Below are 7,619 nucleotides of genomic sequence, written 5' to 3' on the forward strand. Positions count from 1 at the left end.
ACCCTAAAGCCTCTTGTGAATCCAGCATAATGTGGTTTGATCATGCCATCTGGTTTCTCCTTAACCATTTGGACCTACTTTTTCCAAGAAAACTAGTGAACTTTCATCTTTTCCTCATTTGCTCTTGGCTTGGTGGACAAGTTAAACAAATTGTAATAGCACAGATTGCCTTCAACATTTTTCGTGGACTTATGCTTGATATTCTGAAGAAATTAAAAAGCTGATGAACCTGGCATTTACTTAACTACTTATGCTAACTTTAAGGGTGTGAAACTCATCACTAGTCTTCTTAAACCTTGTATTGATGAGGATGACTCCCCTGCTCTCAAAAGGGCTAACTCTTTGATCACCCCTAACTCTTTCACTTCCTTCCTAACACCTAGTTCTTCCTCTAACCGAGGGAAAGCTTGAGTTTTACAAGAGGAAGAGGCAGATCTCCCCCCATCAGGAACTTCCCTAATTTCTAAACCCTGGTTATGTTGCAGGTTACTACAAGCCCCTGCGGAAGAAGAACTCTCAGCAGAGAAGATCTGGAAGCTGGTTCTATTTACATGTACTGTCTTTTTCACAATGTACTCCTCGATTGGATTCAACCAAAAAGACTTTTTTGTGAGTGTTTTGATCTATTTTTTGGCAATCACAAATTGCTCGACAATATACCCATAGGATGGAAATATCATCATCCCATAAAAAGGTTAATTTATAATAATGACTTTCTTCGACAAGATTCTGTCCCTCAATGTACATGTGCTAAGTTTTCCAGTTTTTGTAAAATTTTTGAGACTTTTGGCAACCATGTTTTCACTTGTGATTTTAGCATTATTGAAAGCACTAAAATACGTAGGTTTTTAACCAAAGGGCTCAATCATATACCTAACTTTCCACAAAATCCTTACCTTGCTCTATCAACTATACTAAGCTGTCTCACTGACCTGGTGAGTGCTCTCCGACTGGAGAAGACAGTCCTACCGGACTTAAAGGAAGTAGTGAAGGAATGCTTCCTTCATAAAATTTCACAACTTCCTAGTAATTGGTTGTCTTCTGAGGAATCTTGGCTTACTTCTCAGCTCACTCTTGACTTTCAAAAGATCTCTGAAAAGTGGTTTGTTGTCGGGCTTGACAAAAGCTCAAACTGTCCCACTATTGTCTGCAAATACCTGGCTTGGAAGGCCGCTCGTAATCGAGTATTTGGTAAGGAATTCTGTCAGATAAATGCTACACCCCAAACCATTTCCAATAGAATTGCTAATCACTTAGGGTTGCTTGGCTATTCTATGTTGACACTAAGCTACCAGTGCTCTTTCCCACTTATAAAATCCATAAGCATAAGTTTAGGTGGATATCTGATGCCTCCAATTGTATTTTTTTCTGATATCACCAAGGATATCACTTTTTGCCTTGACCTTATTTTATCCGAATTTGAGCTTATTTGTGCTACTAAATAGAAAATCTACCAAGACTTCTTACATGTGCAGTATAACCCCTTCTGGCTAGCAAAAAACTCTACAGAGGTCTCACTTAACCTTCCTCAGCAGATCTTCCACATCTTTACTGCTGACATCACACAATGTTACGAAAACATTCCCCTTGATGGGATCTTGGCCTTAAGGTTGTTCTTGCCAAGGTAATTAAGCTAGCCTTTTCCAATGCTAGTAAGAAGAAGTTTTTCTACATCTCTCTCTCCAAAAAACCTAGATGGATTCACTTATCTCACTCCGTTCACTCCCAACACTTTGATGAAGCTAAGCTTTGCTCCTACATTTTCTGGCTGCTAAACAATTGCACTATAGTTTCAGGTGGTCTATGCCATTTACAAGATCATATCGCAGTTTAAAGCCATACTGCGCATAGTTCCTTTCCAAAAAACAGCAGAAAAAACCCTATCTACCAATGTATGCCAAAGCATTCCAGCCAATCATTGTCTTTTATGGGCCTTAGAGGTGCCAACCATACATAGTAAGAAGAGCGGACATACCCCAACAACTTACCAAAGAAGCGGCATAACTAGTCCAAGGTCAAGAGCACCTACCATTTACATTACCATGATGTTATATCAACATAGGTGAGCTCCATTCTTCCTTGTTTGTGAAGCAGGCAGTAGGTGCTCTTAAAACAACTCAAAACAACAACAATGGCTAAGTGAGGGGCAGAGATGCGCCCTCACCTGTTTTTATAGCAGGAGGAGGATGGTCTGCACGTCCATTATGTCAAGGTAATGAGAGAGTCCGGCCGCACTCCCTTATGAGGGGGTGATAGCATAGAGTAGCGCGCTGATAGCCATTAATGGAGATCGAGAATCAGGGGGGAGAGGCCGCCTTCACTACGCTATGAGAGAAGAAGCCATTGAACACGCTCGACTCTCCAGAAGTACAGAGCATCATAATTGTTTCAAGGGCTAAGCCCCCCGGTTATAGCAAACTAGTGGTATAATTTTAAGTGTCCTCTCTTATGGTGATCTAGTCAGGTCCGGGCAAAAAGAGAAGAGGGGGGGGGGGGGGGGGGGGGGGGGGGGGGGGGGGGGGTGGGGGGGGGTGGGTGTGGGAAAAAAAAAATTTAAGCTGTGAGTTACAACAGTGTAAGTGTGTGTGTGTGTGTGTGTGTACCCGCCCTATCCCAGGCACCATACACAATGGGTCGGTAGTAGGCCCATTGTGTATGGGCCATTAGGAAAATTTTGAACTCATTTTTGGGCCTTTTAAGAGTGCCACATCATCAAAGTTGTACAAAAGAAAGCAACCCAGTAGACCCCTCTAAATATTGCTTAGAACCCCATGATATGACCTATCATTGGAAAGTTCTTGAAAAATGGATTCTAAAGAGCCAAGGTCCGAAAAGTTTGGATGACTTCTATGAAAGTTATGCCATTTTTTTTCAATCAGCCAGGTTTTGTTACCGTTACGGTAATCTAAAATCACCTTTTTCTAGATCTACATGAAGGCAATGTCCGATACATGCATGCTATATATCAATAGATAGCATTTGAAGAGTACATTCTAAATATCCAACCTCCGACAAGTTTGGATATTATTTGCAAAAAATTTACCGATCCCCACTTTTTGAAAGCTATGCCACATCAACAATTCTTACAAGGCCCATTTTTGAGTCCAAACTTTTCCTAATGCTACTACCTAATAAGAGAAATGAGATTCTCTTGATTAAAGTACACAATGGGCCTACTACCTAATAAGAGAAATGAGATTCTCTTGATTAAAGTGTAACCCACGCTAGTTATGTTATGTGAGAGCTAGTATGATAGTGTCGCAGATTTGTTTTCTGTTAAATCCGTTAAGGCAATACTTTTTAATAAGTAAAAAGACCTCCTCCCAGGCAAGAGAAGGAATAGAGGAAGAGTAGAAAATTAAGTGTAGTAGGCTGATACAAGAGCTAATAGCAGCTTTGTACGGCCTATTGCTATTCTTTTTTACGAATTCAATTAGTGGCAGTTTCGGGAGATCCCTTTTTGTGTGAGAGTGTGTGTGTCCATTTCTTCTTCCGCTTTCGTTGTGCTCCCGCTCCCGGCTCCTTCCCTTCATCTAGTGTCAGAGCGGTTTCATTTTTGAAATCGTTTCCACGCGTGCGCACTTTCAAGAGTGCAAACAGGGATTTAATTTCGGCATCGGCAAATTCAACTTTTCGAGAGAGTTTCCAGTAGGTGTCCTACAATTTTACCCCCTTTCAAAGCCATTCGAGCCATCAGAAACCCCATTCAAGCTACGGTTCAAGAGCTGAAATTTTCAACCCTCTTTTGGTAGTTTGTGTTGCAGAGCTTCCATAGCCAGTTTACAGGTACCATTGTTGCAATCTCTTCCATCTAGAGAGCGCACGGCTCATTCGGGAGTGTGTAGCCTCTCTCAGAGTGGCCTCATATACACACATAGAGTGGGAGTTTGATGGCATTGTCTTCTTCTACTCTACAGGTACAAGTACAGGCACATGTACATAGAGGGGCTTGGTTAGCTTTCTATGTGCTTCTCAGCTTCGGCTACGGCATCGGCATCAACTTACAGGCTACAGGTTTCAGTGCTTGTGATACTCTGGTTCCAGTGGGAGCAATTGTTTATCCGTACATGCATATGTTGTTATTATATATCTAATATCTAACCAACCCAAATGATTTTCTCATATTAAATTGATCATTTAATGTGGGATAATAAACGGGAACAAGGGTTAGAATATAGACATGTGCTTATGGATCTATCTCAACACGGGGCCAATGGAAAAGGGGCCCAAATGAGAGATGGCATGTCAAAGACCAAGGTTAACTAATGGAGCTTAAAAGACCTTGGGGTTAGCATCATTAAAGACCTCCAATAGTTAGTGTTAAAAGTACTTTGACCTTAAGCAATCTAGGGCTGAACCGACCTAAACTTGTCTTTGACCTTAAGCAAGCTAGGGTTGTGCTTGAGGTAGGAACCCGACCTAAACTTGCCTTTGACCTTGAGGTGGGAACTCCACCTAAGGTGCTTGTCATGCTTGATGACTAAGGTACTTGAGGTACTTGTCACACTTAATGAGGAAGTTGCTTGAGAAGCTTCCTATGCATGGGGGGTAAGATGCTTGAGTCAAAAAGAGACCGTACACACTTAATGAGGAAGTTGCTTGAGAAGCTTCCTATGCATGGGGGGTAAGATGCTTGAGTCAAAAAGAGACCCTACACACTTAATGAGGAAGTTGCTTGAGAAGCTTCCTTTGCATAAAAGTTCCAAAGTTACGGGAATCTTTGACCTAACCTTCCACGCACCCAAGAGCACCCCTTTTCTAAAAGGGCACATGGGACACGTGTCAGATTCTTACTAAACTTAACCACATGGGGTGCTTGAATGCTATTGGTTGGGCTAAAGAGGGGTCCAATGAGCTTCTACTTCCATCCAACAAATATCTAGATATTTTAAGGCTCTCTCTCTCTCTAAGGGGTAAGGAGGACACTTGTCAAAAGACTACCCATATACTTGACTGCATGCTGCATGTGGTTGGCTAGGGGGAGAGGGGTCCAATGAGATTGAAGCATGTGTAAAAGCTACCACTCACCCAAAGCAAGGAGGGGGGGGGGGGGGGGGGGGTGCTAGGGGGATATATCCACACACACACTCATTTGGCAGGGCATTCTCACTTGGTGAAAGTTGAGGAACACCACCTCCTTCTCCAAGCTTGTGAGAAGTGAGAGCCTACATTAACACTCTTGGCTATGGAATGCAAATCCAACCAAGAGCCATGCTTCAATGCTTAATCTTGCCATCTTCTCCACCTCCATTACTATGCTATTATGTATGCTAGCAAGAAGAGTAATGATAAGTGAGGAACTACTTCTTTCTCCTATGGAATGTTTCTTCTTCCTCTTCCCTACCCTCATTCCATGCTAGCTCTATCCACCTTCGAAGGTGTTTGAGGCCTTGGGACTGAGGCTTGGGATAGTTAATGCTTTCTACAAGTTTATGTTATACTTGTGATGCATGAAGCTTTCCATCTTCATTGCATCACATAGGTCACAAGGAACACAAAGATTGTATTGTACCAAGTCTCTCTTGATGGGAGAAACTATAATACAAATGCCTATTGGAGGGGGGATTGGCTCCATATGAATCCGGTCCTCAACTATTGTCATGTTCTCTAAACTCTCTCTCTTGCAAAAGTATTATTCATGCCAAGTTAACTAAGTACCATGTTTATGTTGCTACCATCAATTAAGTTCACCCGCTATGCTCACAAAGTAATCTCTAAAAAATGCTTCACCTAATTTCCTAATTCCGCTACTTAAATCATAGGCCATTTCCATTACATTGGTATCGGAGCATTTGGTTTTTTCTTTTCTTGCTTAAGAAGAGAGGTCCTTAAGTAGCCTATTAATGGTTTTTTTTGTTAATTATATTAGGGTAAGTGGATCTGGGATCTATTATTGGTTTTGTTGAGCCCACTATGTGGAATATGGTGCACAGCTCGGGAGCTTTGGTCTTAATAATGGAGTCTTTTTAGACTTGCCTACGGCTTTACCATTATTGAGCCATAAGAAGTCCAAAAGGAGCTATCCCTCGGCAACTTCGCTATGTTGCCGAGCTATCCCTCGGCAACTTCGCTATGTTAGACTCACTCCACTACTCTCTATAATTAACCAATTCGAGCCGTGGGTGTAGATACTTAAGTGCCTATTTTCAAAGGCTAAGAGGAGTAGTAACTAAGGTTTTGAATTGCCAAAGCATACACTAAGTAAACATATAAGTTTAATTAACATGGCTGACAATAACCAAGAGAGTAGAATGAACATTGAGAACTTTGATTTTGTACATGAAAGTGCCAATGATGATGCCCCTATGTTTGTTAATTATCTGGTCACTAGGTTGCAAAAAGCTATGGGCAACCCCACTTTGCAAGCCGAAGTTACTCAAAAACTTCGTGCTTATGGGATTTCCTTTCCTCTCCAAGAGGAGAGAGAGCTTACAAGGCCTCTTGAAGAGACCCCCAAAAGAAGACTCTCTCCCATATGAGAGGAGGAATCCAAAGATCAAGAAAGCAATGAATCCCTAAATTCCTCCGAAGATGTGGCTCCACGAAGAAGGCGGACTAAAAGATCGCCACCCCAACTCCTCCCAAGAGGAAACGGTTAACCCATAGTCCTTCTCCTCGCCACTCCAAAAGGGAAGAGAGAAAACCAAGGAAGAAAAGGGCAAGAAAGAGGTCACCCTCTTCTCCTTCTTCTTCACCTTCCTCCTCTACCGATGAAAGCTATGGCTATTCTCCTAGAGAATATAAGAGGGCAGGACATCGCAAATCTTACCCTGCATGGCAAAGGTCACAAAAGCTCAAGAAGTTCAAAGAGGGAGGAAAGAGTATCTCTTTTCTCACCTACGATGGCACCTTTGGTGCTACCAACAAAGTATTGGCCTTCATCCAACAATTTAACGCGGCCTTTGAAGACAAGGGCTTCACGAAGTCCTCCAAGCTACGCCATGTAGCTATGCACTTCCAAAAATCGGCTTGTCAATGGTGGGCTAGCCTTCGTGGCAATGGCGAAGCCCCAAAGACATGGAAAACTCTACGAGTTTCCATCATGAAGCAATTCCTTGCATGCGACGCAAAGGACAAAGTGCTCACCGAATGGCGGAGTTTAAGGCTTCTCTCTCATGATTCTATCCACAAATATGTGAAAAGTTTTGGGATTTACATCTCAAGGCTACTGTCTTTCAAAAGATAGACTTTGTTGAGAAAAAAAAACAATTTTGTGTGGGATTACCTGAAGAGATGGCCGAGTATGTCAACTCTCAACGGCGTGACTCTATCAACGAAGTAATCCACCATACCATGGTTGCTTCACGCATCAATTTTCAACAAGGGGTTAGACGGAATGTCAAACCCATGGAAAATAAAGACAAAAGTGATGCAAAGGGAAAAATTAATGCCCAAAATTTTTCCTACAGCCATTACAACAACAACAATCAGTCCAAGGAGAAAGGAGTTTACAAAGGTTAAAATAAAATCTCCCCTGAAGAGTTTGAAACTTTTTGCAAGGATCACAAATGTTTTAAGTGTGGGGAGCAAGGACATGGCTATCGTTCTTGCCCCAAAAGAAATGCTCGCAATGAGACTCCTAGAGCTTCCACTATTGAAGCTCCAAAAGAGGATACTCA

Source organism: Adiantum capillus-veneris, chromosome 6 (assembly GCF_014529385.1).
Source record: "Adiantum capillus-veneris isolate H3 chromosome 6, ASM1452938v2, whole genome shotgun sequence".
NCBI lineage: Eukaryota > Viridiplantae > Streptophyta > Polypodiopsida > Polypodiales > Pteridaceae > Adiantum > Adiantum capillus-veneris.